The sequence below is a fragment of the Carcharhinus amblyrhynchos genome, chromosome 6 (genome assembly GCF_965287045.1).
Source record: "Carcharhinus amblyrhynchos chromosome 6, sCarAmb.v2.hapA, whole genome shotgun sequence".
Classification (NCBI taxonomy): domain Eukaryota; kingdom Metazoa; phylum Chordata; class Chondrichthyes; order Carcharhiniformes; family Carcharhinidae; genus Carcharhinus; species Carcharhinus amblyrhynchos.
Window position 1 is genome coordinate 19,379,654 of NC_137329.1, and position 14,266 is coordinate 19,393,919.

At 41.1% G+C, this 14,266-nt stretch overlaps 1 long non-coding RNA gene across 2 annotated transcripts; it reads right to left on the bottom strand.

Moving 5' to 3' along the window:
- Positions 1–447: 447 nt before the first annotated feature.
- LOC145343731 (uncharacterized) lies at positions 448–13,727 on the bottom strand. Of its 2 annotated transcripts, none has more exons than XR_013886792.1 (2): positions 13,487–13,727; positions 448–3,844 (listed from the first exon to the last, which is right to left on the bottom strand). It is a non-coding gene; the product is annotated as an uncharacterized LOC145343731 (long non-coding RNA). The 2 variants fall into 2 exon arrangements; XR_013886791.1 differs by lacking the exon at positions 13,487–13,727 and adding an exon at positions 13,136–13,453.
- Between the last annotated feature and the right edge of the window lie 539 nt (positions 13,728–14,266).

Below are 14,266 nucleotides of genomic sequence, written 5' to 3' on the forward strand. Positions count from 1 at the left end.
AAATTTGGCGTTCAGCCAAATCTCCATTCACTGCAGCAGAATCAGAGAATCCCATTGGTGCGAATGGCTGGAAAATTCTGGCTAACATCTGTTTCTTTCCACAAATGTTGCCAGACTTGCTCAGCATTTTCAGTTTTAATTAGAGAATAACATGTGCAAAAATTTATCATGGTGCATTCACAACAAAACTTAAGTATACTTTGTTCACTAAGGCAGACAGATACTTTTAACAGTGATCAAACAAGTGATCACAAAGATCAGTGCATAAAATGCCTGACCAAGATAAGGATGGAATCTTTAGCCTATTTCCAGCATTTTTCTGAAGCTTCCTGTTTAATGTAATCCCTGGCATATCAGTGAGAAAAGTGAACACTGCACAAGATTTCATTTCGCATGAGACAGTCAAAGTGGTACATGTTTAGAAGTTCTTTACCAGCAAAGTGTGAATACATTGAAATTACTTTTAATGGTCTCAACTGCAGCAATATACCAGAAAAACTCACTGAAACCTATGACTGAATTGTTCCTCAAAAATTTAGTTCATTATAAGACTATAGATATTACACACAATGTACATTCATAATATGTGATATGACTACATCAAACCTGTTTTTCCCATTAGAATTCCATCTCAATGGTTCTATCTTTCACACACCCATGATAATAGTGTAGTTCTAATAACGAAGTGTAGTTCTAAAATTGCAACTTGTACAGGAGCAACTGTGTGGCACAACGCAATAGCGTTTTGAGTTTGTATCAAACAAAGCAGGGATAGAATAGCAGATATTATGCCTCAAGTTACCAATTTCAGCTAATTCTTAGGAGGCAATTTCCTGCATGGGAAGGGAGAGTTATCCCAGTAGCAGCCTTTGCACACTTCCTAGTGACCAGCTCAGTCGTAGATGATGAATACGATGAGAAAACCATGAAAAAAAAGACTTGCTCTTTTGCATAGCCCCTTATCATGTCATCATGATATTGCAGAATGTCAACAAATTACATTTAAATATTAACAACTATTCTTAAGGTGAACATTAATGAGAAAAGAAAATCATTGTGGAAAGAATCTGATGCTTTAATAGTCTTCTCATGCAGGATCTGGAATGTTTAAATGTGGTATCATCATAATTGTAAAGGAAATTCCCAATTCAATGTAGCAACAACAAAAGTCAGAATTCTGAAACTTCGAAGAGTCCATGAATTACCAAGTTCAAATATATAAGACTTTATATCCTCATCTAATATGAGGTAAATATAAATATAGGTAAAATTATTTTGATGTCTTATTTGACTTGTATGAATGGTCCTTCTGAGGATACCACTGAATTATATGAGGAGATTAGCTGCCTCCTCTGCTATTCTTCTCTAAAAATCTAGAGCCAATCACCCATCAGGTCTGCTGGCTGAGAGAGATTCAAATTTTCGGCCCTTGACAGTAGCCCCACAGATCACGGTACTTGCAATGCATGGTTATGCTTTACATTTTTTTTATATAACCTTTTGCCTCAACCTTCCACCCTCAATCATTGGTTAAAATAATTTCCCCTCAACTCTCCTTTAATCCTTAGCCAATCCTTTTTAATCTCTGCCTGCTGGTGACTTCTCGGCTAAGACTTCTCTATATCCACTCTGTCAAGGACCATCATTATTTTATGTACTCTACAATAAACCTTTCCTCAGCCTTAGCTTATCCAATCTGAAAAGTTGGCAGAGTTAAAAAATATACAGTTTTAAAAAAAGCAGAACTATAAAGCTTATGGGTTCTGTTCAAAACTTTGCAGGAAAAAAAGCCACTGGTTTTAAAAAAGCTTTCTGAAGCTTTAGGGATACAGCCTCATAACTCCTTGAAAGTAGAGTCACAGGTGGACAGAGAAGTGAAAAAGGCATTCAGCATGCTCGGTTTCATTGGTCAGAACATTGAATACAGGAGTTGGGACGTCGTGTTGAAGTTCTACAAGACATTGCTCTGGCCACATTTGGAATACTGTGCATAGTTTTGGTCAACCTATTATAGAAAGAAGATTATTAAACTAGAAGAGTGCAGGAAAAAATTACTAGGATGCTACCAGAACATTATGGTTTGAGTTATAAGGAGAGACTGGATGCTTTTTTTCTCTGGAGCGTAGGAGGATCAGGGGTGATCTTATAGAGATCTATGAAATAATGAGGGGGATAGACCAGCTGGATAGTCAATATATTTTCCCAAAGGTGGAGCAGTTCTAAAATTAGAGGGCATATGTTTAAGGTGAAAGGGGAGAGACACAAAAAGGTCCAGAGGGGCAATTTTTTCACAGAGGGTGGTGAGTGTCTGGAACAAGCTGCCAGAGGCAGGTACAAAAAAGCTTTTAGGCAGTTATATGGGTGAGGTAGGTATTGAGGGATATGGGCCAAATGTGGGCAATTGGGACTAGCTTAGTGGTTAAAAACAAGGGAGCAGCATGGACAAGTTGGGTTGAAGGGCCTGTTTCCAGATTGTAAACCTCTGACTCTATATGATCTTGTAAAGAAGGGTCAGAGGCAGAGACTTGGAAAAAGCTGCAGAGTTTAAAAAAACACGGGGCCAGTCAGAACAGCTATGGTGAAAAGTGGAAGCACTTCCGGTTTGTTGGAGGGTCAACTGATTGTATCATCAGCAATGCAGGCTTTGATCTCCTCTTGGAGCTATCAAACAGTCTCCTAAAACTCAATGGGCGGAAGGGGACTATAAACATATCCTAATGGCTGTATTGAAATTGACAGCTCCTGTGAATCAAAGCCGTTCAGAGCAGTTGCAGCTCGTGTGTATGGGATGGGAGAGGGGGAGGATTCCAATTTGGCCCTCACGCCTGATTCAACAGGTCACTAGGAATCCCTCCTAAGGCTAGCAGTCCTGAAGAATGACCTCCACTGTCTCAAAATTACATTGCATGATACAACTGTGATGTTTTTACGGTAATTTTTCTCTACAAGATCAGAAACAGCTTGCTATACTATGTGCAAGTCCAAACAAATTATTTGGCCTCAGTATTAAAATGAACACTCTGATGCAAGTTTTGAAGTTTAGAAAATATGCAAAGGTCAGCTCCCTCTAACTGACCAAAACCTTCATCTGTTGAGCTGGCAAGATTTTAGCAGTGTAAAATATTTGGAGAGTATCTATTCATTTACTAACATTTGAAAAAGTTACAAGTTGATTTTGCTCCTGAGTAATTCATTTCAGCTCCTTTTAATTGCTTGAAGTAGCAGTAATGAGAATCCCCAATGTCCATCTTTGATGCAAGGAAAGGTTTGATCTCAACGTGAATATAAACGGAGGTTAAACCACATTTTGGGAACAATAACATTAACCACCATTAACACAAATCCAAATATTACTCCAAAAATGGCTCCTCCAACTTCATATTGACGCAGTAAGCAATTTACTATCTGGAAGACTCCAATAACTGTACCTAGGACAATTCCTGGCATTTGCTTCTTCCATTTTGAGATCCCTTCTGAAAGGCCTTCTGCATTGTACCGTTCATCTTTATCTTCTTGCTTCATTAAATGTTTAATTACTGAAGAGCAGTCTGTCAAATTTACTGGACATGAGCATAGCTTTCTGGATGCTTTTAAGATTAAACTGCAGAGTTTTTGACTCAGAAAGCTGAAGGTGAAGCTGACAGGAATTGAAGCAATTAAGAATCCAGCCCACCAACACACCCACCAGCCATACCAAAAACCCAGCCAGCGGCCGCAATTCTCTCCTGCAGAGACTCCATCTTCCTCTATGGGCGCTGGAGACATCTTCTGAGCAGGAATTTTCAAAGAAACAGTGTCAGTATCTATGGTCATTATTTCCTCTTGCAGTGATTTAAGGCTTCATCTGCAAAAAAACCAACAAAAATAACTCAATAAACTTTTCTGCTAGATGCAAAGGAATCCATGAAAACATACAGGTGGGAGAAAGGAGATGCTGATTCAGAGGCGAAGCTATTGAGAAATTATTTAACTTTCTATGCACCAACACTTAGAGGTTAGATAAAAGCAAATTGCTGTGGATGCTGGAATCTGAAACCAAAACAGAAAAAATGTTGGAAAATCTCAGCAGGTTTGGAAGCATTTGTAAGGAGAGAAAAGAGTCCATTTCGAGTCCAGATGACCCTTTGTCAAAGCAGGTACTTAGAAGTTAGACACAAGCTGAGTCCAACGTACCCAGTTAGCTACTAATTTTAGTTTACATAATTATTGGAACACAATAAGCAGGGACCAGGTGCTGTCCCTGCCAGTTTTCACCCCCATTGCTTTGACATACTTTTTAGAGGCCAGTTCAGAAAAAATATTAGTGAGTATCGAGAAAGGTTGGCTACCCTACTAACCCTGAGAATTAGGAAAAAAGAAAAGGAGGCAGCTATTTAGTTCCTTGTGCTAGTACTGACATTCAGTAAGGGGTCATAGCTGATCTGTGATCCAACTCCATATGCCTGCTGTTGACCCATATCCCTTTATAGCTTTGGTTCACAAAATGAATCAATGAACTATCGATTCAGGGTCTATCTAGGATGGAAGTTCCAAACTTATACTACCCTTGACATACATAAGAATTTCTTGTAAGATCTGGCTTTAATTTGTAAGTCATAATTCCCAGTTCTGACTCTCCAACGAGCCGAAATTAAATACTTTCAAGCTCCAGATCAGTGGCAGCTCCCTAATACTGTTCAAGTTTATCCTATTAGTTCCTCTTAATATTCTGCAATCCTTGACCAAACTACCCTTTAATCTACTAAATTCCAGGAATTTGACTCTAGTTTGTATTACCGCTTCTAATTTAACCTTTAGTGTCCAGATATCATTCTGGTAAATCTACACTGCACTCTCTCAAGGTTAATATACCCTATCCAGGGCAAGGTGTCCAGAACGGCTCTCAGTGCTCCGGGTGTGGTCTAATTCAGATTTTGTACAGCTGAAGTATGACTTCAATCCCTGTATCCTTATCCTCCAGTTATAAAAGTCATCATTCCATTATCCTTTTACATTACTTTTTGTTCCTATTGATGACATTTTAACAATCTTCTTAGCTGAATCCCAATGCCTCTCCACAGTTTCCAGCTTTTTAGAAAGTAGCCTCTTCTGTCCTTAGATCCAAAGTGGATGACCTCATACTTACCCATGTGGAAATCTATTTGCCACTGTTTTGCTTATTCTCTTAATCAATAAATATTTTTCTAATTTTATGCTTCAATTCACAGTTCTAACAATCCTGCCCAATTTTGTGTCATCAGCATAATGTAATGAAGAAGTGGAAAGAATTGGATAAGTTCTTTCAGAGACCTGGCACATTCACACGGGCCAAATGGTTTGTTTCTGTGCTGTATGATAAACACACTATTGTACATGAAATCAATCCGGCAATTTCAGTAACTGAAAATATGAAAGCATTCCATTGCCGTGAAAACAAACTATTTCCTCACACTCCCAAGAGAACACTTTTGTTACAGCAATTATCAAATCCACTATCTAAAGAAACCTGCTTTAAATTATAGGCTAAAAGTAGCATTTCGTCAAACATTTATTTGGGCTCGCTAGGTGCCACCTTTTATATCTTCAATTTGTCTCCCCTTTTCTTGAAGGCAATTACTCTTTCCGGCATATGATTCCATAGATTCTGACAGCATTAGTACTGTGACAAAACATCAATTTTTGTATGCAAGTCTAGTGATTGATAAGCAGGCTATTTCATCCAGAGTCCACACAACTTTCAATCAATGAGTAGGATGGGTTTTTCCCTTCTCCAGACCAGTGGCAGCTCCCTAATTCTGTTCAAGTTTAATTTGGCACTGACGGGGAATCAAGGCTGTCTTTCTGGTCTGTACGATTCAATATCGTGTAGTTGTTTCGCATTGGGACACATATGGCCGTTGATTGAGGACAACTGAAATTGTTACATTCTGTTTTTATCAGGCGAGATTCAATAATTTTTACTCGTGCATCTGGTGATTGAATTCCATCGCAGTGCCTCAGTTTCTGTGAAAATTATAAAGCATTGAGAGGCTTGGTCATGAGGGAGAACTCACCTGATCCATTATTATTATGCACAGCAAAGCTGAAATAAAAACGCAAAGTAAATCAAGATGGTTTTGGGACCCAAACTACATGACCCGTTCCTCAGCACAAAAGACTTTTTAATCTCATCAAGTTTCTTGAGTGCAAAAATATTTTCATGCACACTGTTGTGACTGATTGATGTAAACTGATTTTTAAAGTCTTCCCACCAAATCACTCCACCCAAATTGTTCATGACATATTGCTTTACTCATAAGGAGATCGGATCAACCACAAAGAACACAAATGTAAATAAATCCATTGTTATTGTTCTTTTATGTTGGGGTGTGGAGCTGCTAATTCTAACAACAGGAAGTAGAATTTTCCGTTAGTATTTGCAATGTTTCTTAATTCAGTTAGTTCAAATTACGTTGAATTCTTTGCACTTCAAATCTAACTATAGGGCCAAGAGAACAGTTACAACTTGTACCGACCAATGCTACACTTGCAAGGACTCATTTAGCAAGCCCAGATCCCTGGAAAGCCTCACCTGTCAGAGCAAGTCAGAAGTTTAGAAAAATATTGCACGCACTGATCCAGTATGTCAATATGTCTAATAAGTGCTGTCAGGATACGGAGCAAAGCAAAAAATGTAGCTTCAGATCATAAACTTACCTTGGAACAAATTTAGCCTCCCTGAAAGAAAGTATTTTGCATTACTTTTCTCCAGAGTCAGGTAGAGATCAACTCCTGATTCTAAACTTATTAATCACTCCTGAACAATAGCTAACTTAAAAAAACACATTTGAATTTGAGAATTCTTCTTGGAAAGACCAAAACCTCAAGGAGCTCTTACTTTGTCAAATTCTTTGCATTATTGTTGGTCTGCTAATATTCATAAGCTTACCAAATATAAAAACAAATTACTGCAGATACTGAAATGTGAAACAAAAACAGAAAATGCTGGAAAATCTCAGCAGGCCTGACAGCATCTGTGGAAAGAGAATAGAGCTAACTTTTCAAGTCTGAGTGACCCTTCGTCAGAGCTGAATTCATCTTTAACTACTAATCTCATTTTGAAGAGTTCTGTTTCGCGCATTCATAAATCATTCAAAAACTCTGATTTGTCTTTAGTTAAAGGCATCTTGGCAGCAGAACTTGAACATTGAATTCAGCTCTGATGAAGGGACATCCAGCATTTGTTTCACAAGCTTACTTATTGGATTCACAGATTCTCAGGCAATGGCAGCCCTATTTGGACAACTATGGAACATTACTCTTGCCTCCTTGTCTCTCCTGTTTCTTATTATGTTCACAGCCAATATATGAATCGCTATACTCAAAATAACAGTGTTGAGCTCTCTTAAAATATGATCCCAATTCAAAAAATACTTTGGATTTAAGTCTGTTCTTCCATTTTTTTCCACCTTCTCTAATTGATCCATCCTTCCGCCTTTGGCCTAAACCAGTAAGGCAGCATGGTATTCCCAAATTTCATTAGATAGTTCGCAGTATTACTAGTAAACATTTTGCCTCTTTTCCAATTCTAACTCCTACAGTCCCATTGGTCTTTGTTTAAATTAACCCCATTTTTGAAGGGCTCTGTTTCATGCATTTATAACATTATTTAAAAACTCTTTGGTTTGTCTTTAGCTAACATTAAGGCATCTTGGAAGCAGTATTTGAATACTGAGTTTTCTGATGGTCTATGCCAGTTGATTCTTCTCAGTGCATTCTTCTTCCCAATGTGTTGGATACAGTCTGCTTCAATTTAATGTTTATTGACTCTATCTTTCTCAAACTGTTAGGTTGTACTTTGGCTGTGGACCCTGCCTGTGCAAGATGTCATTTGGCTCCTGCAAAACTGTTTCCTATGTTTTGGCTATGTCCATGGCTGGGTCATCACCAGTCAGATACCTTGGCCTTTGCCTTATTACTTGCACATCAATTTACCACATTCAATTGGAAGTCTGCAGCTCCACTCTCCCACTTGAGTCAAGAAAATGATGACATTTCTTAAACTTAAAGAGACTAAATATACCTTACGTAAGTCATTTAAAGTTTGATTAAATCTGGCAACATTTTATTAATTATTTTGAAGGCCTTTCTTTTTCCTGAGTTGAAAAATTCTGATTTTTCTCTTCTATGTTTTCTTTTGTCTTTTCACCCCATTTTCTCCTAACTTACCCTTTTGCTTGTATTTCGTAATGTACCTTTCTGTAAACAACAATAAGTTTTAAAAACAAATTGTCCAAGGTAGGTCAAAGAGGGGAAAAGGAGGAGGAAGAGGAGAAGCATAATGTGGCAATTACAGATGACTCAATAACTGAATCGATGGATAGCATCTTTTGTAAGCATGATTGAAAATGTAAATGGCTTCATGTGTCACCCTAGTGCCAGTGTGAGAAATATCTCGATATGGCTCAAGAGGATATTGGAGAGGCAATGCAAGGAACCAATTGTTGTGATCCATGTTGCAGATCGGTTGTGATGTTGTGATCGGTGCAGAGGGACTCGGGGTCCTTGTGCATGAGTTGCAAAAACCCAGCTTGCAGGTGCAGCAGGTGGTCAAGAAGACGAATGGGATGCTGGCCTTCACAGCGAGGGGGATTGAATATAAAAGTAGGGAGGTCTTGCTGCGGCTGTATAGGGCATTGGTGAGGCCGCAGCTGGAGTACTGTGTGCAGTTTTGGGCGCCGTACTTACGCAAGGATATTTTGGCCTTGGAGGGAGTGCAGAGGAGGTTTACTAGGCTGATGCCGGAGTTGAGGGGGTTGACCTATGAGGAGAGGCTGAATAAACTAGGCTTGTACTCGTTAGAGTTTAGAAGAATGAGGGGAGATCTCATTGAGACGTATAAGATGATGAATGGGATGGATAGGATAGAGGTGGAGAGACTCTTCCCGCTCAGAAAGGACAGTAGGACTAGGGGGCACAGCCTCAAGATAAAGGGGGGGCGGTTTAGAATGGAGTTGAGGAAGAATTTCTTCACTCAAAGGGTGGTGAATCTCTGGAATTCTCTGCCCGTTGAAGTGGTGGAAGCTATCTCGCTAAATATTTTTAAGAAGCGGGTTGATGGGTTTTTGATAAGAGAGGGGATTAAGGGTTATGGGGAGAGGGCGGGAATGTGGAACTGAGCCACAACAGAACAGCCATGATCTTATTGAATGGCGGGGCAGGCTCGAAGGGCTAGATGGCCTACTCCTGCTCCTATTTCTTATGTTCTTATGTTGGAACCAATGACAAATGAAAGAGTAGGAGAGAAGTTCTGTTTTGAGAGTACCAGGACTAAGAGTGAAATTAAAGAACAAGGCCTCAGAAGCATTACCCAAACCACATGCAAATTGGTAGAGGAATAAACAAGTGAGGAAGACAGACATGTGGCTGCAGGAGTATTGTGAAAAGGAGAAGCCTTCTTGGAGCACTGGTATCAGTAGAAGAACAAGAAGAAATTTAGCATTGGCACAGGTTCTACCTGGAATAGGCTAGAGCAAGGGTAGGTTGTAGGTTGCAAATGGAAAGGGTAAACAGGGCAAACAGAAGGATTTTTAAATTGTTAATTGGAAATTGCTAAGTGGAAAAATCAGCGTAATTAATTGGTCAAAAACAAAAAGTAGAGGAAGACAGTAGAGCAACAGTTATAAACTGTGCTTTAGACACAACAGCTGGGAAAACTAAATGATATAAAGTAATTAATACGTGAGAAAAAAGTCAGATACATGAATGAAATATTAGAGCAGGACACGTTCGAATGCTTAGCCCATATAAGCATTCTTTACACAAACATACAGGGGGTGATCTTATATAAAAAAAAATTGAAGTCGAGAAGAAGCATGAAAACATGAGAATTCCAGGTCTGTGTTTTTTGGTAAGTCCAAATGTCGAATCTTATGCATTTAGTGCATGAAACTATCTTTAAATCAATTTCTCACCTGTAGAGGTGGTGGTGGGGCTTAAATCGCCAGAAAGCTGGCTAGTAGCAGCTGAGGGTGCCATTGCACGTGTGCAAATCTCTGCTCTGATAGTAGTAGGGACCTGTCATACAGCCTCTGCTATATATAGCCGGCCTCTGTGGCGTAAACCCACTCTAACCCGCTCACACTATGCAGTACCCTCTGGCTGTTTGCTACCTTTCCCCCATCCCATCCCGGACCAATCGCCACCCCCCCCCGCCACCCCCACATTGATCGATATGCAGAGCAGCAGCAGCAGCAGAGCCCCTTTTCCCTCCTCACTAATCGTTGTTGCAGAGCGGTAGCATTTCCTCACCAATTGGCCTGCCCTGGTCGGGCCCTGCCCCTTTGGCACTGCCCAGTAGGCAGAGGCAGGGTGCTTGCCAGGGGGTGTTGGGGTGTCAGTGCCAGGGTGGCAGTGCCCAAGGGGCATCTCCCCCTTGCCCGAACTCCTGAGAGGGGGCCCTCAATGGCCTCCAGTGTAACGGTGAGGTCATCACATCTGGCCCTTGTTGATGGGGGAAACATATGTGATCCTCACTAGACAGAATCTCCCCCTGTGAGGCCACACAGCCAAGTAAACCCAGTTGATACTGTCCTGAGCTCTCTAAGTCCATTTAAATTAACATGAGAATAAATTTAAATAATTTATTTAGCCTTGTGCCAGAAACAGGTGCTGTGCTGATTGCTCTGGATATCTGGAGCCAGTAAGATTGCAAGAGGCTAGAAATTGGGCAAACCTGATTTATCAGCTCGCCCTGCCCAAAAAACAAACAAAGAAAATTACAGCACAAGAACGGACCCTTCGGCCCTTCAAGTCTGCACCGGCCATGCTGCCCGACTAAACCAAAACCCCCTATCCTTCCAGGAACTGTATTGTTCTATTCCCATCCTATTCATGTATTTTTCCAAATGCCCCTTAAAAGTCACTATTGTATCTGCCTCTACTACTTCCCCCGGCAGTGACTTCCAGGCAACCACCACCTTCCATGTAAAAAAAAAATTACCATCTGCCAATGGGATGCGACGGTAAGATCACCCCCACAAAGTACAAAGAACAAATTGAATGAACTGCAGGTGCAAATTCAATTTAAATGGTAAGATATCTTACTGATACATTGGTTGGGATTTTCCAGTCCCACCTATGGCAGGAATCGCCATGGGTGGAACAGAAAATCTGATGTACCAGCCCATGGTATCTCAACTTTGAGTGGGAAATCCTGGTTGTAACTACAAAATAATCATGAATGAGATATATATACTGAGTTATAAAATTTACGGGAAAGAAGTGGTAAAAGGAAAGGAATAGCCATAGCCATTATGATGCAATCAATGATGAGATGTATGCAGGTAGAGGAGACTTGATGGATAGAATTCAGAAATACAAAAGAAATTAAGACTGAAGTGGGAATTGTGCATTGGTCTTGGTAACTGCTATCAATTAATAGCCTATTCTCTGCGCTTAAACATTTACGTAGCAAAAGCAGAGCGATTTTAATCGAGGAGGGAGTTTAACTTTTACAGAGGTTGTGATACTGGATCAGAACGTGTCAAAATATAGTGATTTTCGTGGGTGTTCAGAGTACTTTTCTGAAACAGAAGACTTAGACTATGCAAGGCCATGTAGATTTCATAACTAGTAATAAACCAGATTTGATTAACAGCCTGGAAATGTATGAACATTTATCTAATAATGATCGTAACCTGACTGAATTCAATCTGGTGTTTAAAAGGGAAAAACATGAAATAGCTCAGATTCTAGATTTAGGTAAGGCTGACTTTAATGAAACGAGCTCAGTTTATCCACATAAACTGAGCAAATCTGTGATCTCACCAGTGCCCTGTATTGTTATAGTAAGGCTTTCATACTCTTGCATGCCACCCCTTTGCAATAACTACTCGCCACACATAGACGCTAACTTTTTATGATTCAAATCTTTTTTAAAAGTCAATCATCTTGGAATATTTAATTGCTAACCTTGGTGACTCAGCAATGACAGTCTGTATTGACTATCAAATCAAACCCTTTATTCTCTATGCATGTTATTAATTAATTAATTTTGCTGCAAATGCTTCACTCATTAAAATATGATGCTTTTAACTTCTGTCTCTAATTTCCTATTTCCTTTACGCTCTCTACCCTTCTTAACCCATTCTGCTTATATTTATCCAAATCACTGCTCTGTTCAGCAATCTGGCATTTTTAAACTTCATTTGTAAGATATTTGCTGTCACTGGGTGGCCAGCAGTTAATGCTTGTCCTAGTTGCCCATGGAGGGCAGTTGAGAGTCAACCGCATTGCTGTGGCTCTGAAGTCACATGTAGGCCAGACCAGGTAAGGATGGCAGATTTCCTTCCCTAAAGGACATTAATGAACCAGATGGGGTTTTGCTGACAATTGTCAATGGTTTCATGGTCATCAGTAGATTTTTAATTCCAGATGATTTTTTAATTTCAAGTTCCATCATCTGCCATGGTGGGACTTGAACAGAACATTAGTTGAGTATCTGGATTAACAGTCTAGCGATAATACCACTAGGCCATTTCTTACAGCTTTTGAATTTTCCCTTTCCTGGATTTCACCTGACCTATCACCCCAATTATTTGACTCACTGAGATATCAACAGCTGGTAGGCTCCAACTGACCACAAACTGTATTGGACTAGCTATGTAGATACAGTGGCAACAGGTCAGAGGCTGGGAATTCTACTGAGAGTAACTCACCACCCAATTCTCCAAAGACAGTACACAAGGCACAAATCAGGTATGCGATAGACTACTCCCCACTTGCCTGGTTCAGTACAGCTCCTGATGGTGCAATCTTATCGGCCGTACACACCACACTCCCGCTGCAGCAAAGAATTTGACGCCCAGCTAAATCTCCGTTCACTAAAAATCCCGCCGGTCTGAACAGCCGTAAATTCAAGCCAGCGTGTTTCAAGAAGCTCAACATCATTCCGGACAAAGCAGCTTACTTGACCGGCTGCCACTTTCCAACATTCACCACCTCCACAGTAGCAGCAGTGTGTACCAATCTACAAGGTGCACTGCAGCAACTCGCCAAAACTCCTTAGGCACCACCTTCAAAAGCAGTGACCTCCATCACCTCGGACAAAGGGCAACAGACGTCTGGGAACACCGTTACCCGGAGGTTTCCGTCCAAATCCCGCGCACATCCTGACCTGCAGCTCGCCATAGCTTCAGTGCTGTTGGATCAACATTTCTCTTTCTTCCCACTAGAAGATGCCGCAATCTCTCGCTTCCGAGCTGCAACTCGCATCCTGACAGAAGCGAAAACAACAACGCAATTTAAAAACAAACTGACTGTTAGCTGAGGGAGGGGAGGAAACAAGGATGCTGGCGGACAGTCATCGCGGTCATTTTTGCTTATCAACATTAAGTGTCCAAGCGGCCAACAGCCGGGTATCTCAGCAGCCCCGGCTGCCCACAACTGCCAGCATCCGGGGATCTCAGTAACCCCAGCTGCCCATAACGGCCAACATCCGGGACTCCTGCTCGCCCCGCCCACTCACCGATGCCTCCTCCCGCTCCTCCCCGTTACTGGATTGACTGACAGTCGACATTGTTACTGAGGGGAAAAAAGCAAAAACGTACATCGCGGACAGCGGAAGAATCGGCACAGGTGGAAGCTACGATCGCCACGGCTGTTTTCCGAACACCATTACTCAGCTCGTTCGCATCCCAAATCCACTCACCGCCGGCCCCCGGCAGTAGCTTCCTCGGCCGAGCCTCCCGCACGCGCGTCCAGGTCGGTGCGGGAAGTTGCGCAAGCGCAGTAGGCTCCCGCGGGAGGTTGGCCGACTGTCAGGAGAGACCAATGGCAATGACAGAATTATCGCACAGACTGGAAATGAGGGGAAAAAAAATCATCCACTGTGTGTGGGCATCACAGACTAGGCCAGCGTTTATTGCCCATCCCTAACTACCCTCCATTTCAAAAGGGCATTTGACAGCCAACCACTTTGCTGTGAGTCTGGAGTCACTTGTAGGCCAGACTGAGTAAGGATGGCAGATTTCATTCCCTCAAGGGCATCAGTGAACCAGATGGAGTTTTTACCACAATTGTCAATGGTTTTGTGGTCATTAGTTGACTTTTAATTGCAAATTTTTATTGAATTCAAATTTCACCATCTGTTGTACTGGGATTCAAATCTGGATCCCCAGAGCATTACTCTGCGCCTCTGGATTACTCGTCCAGTGAAAATATCATTAGGCCACTGCCTTCCCATCCACCCCCAATTAACCTTCAAAAGGTGGTAATGAGCTGCTTTTAGGCAAGACTTTTCTGTCCT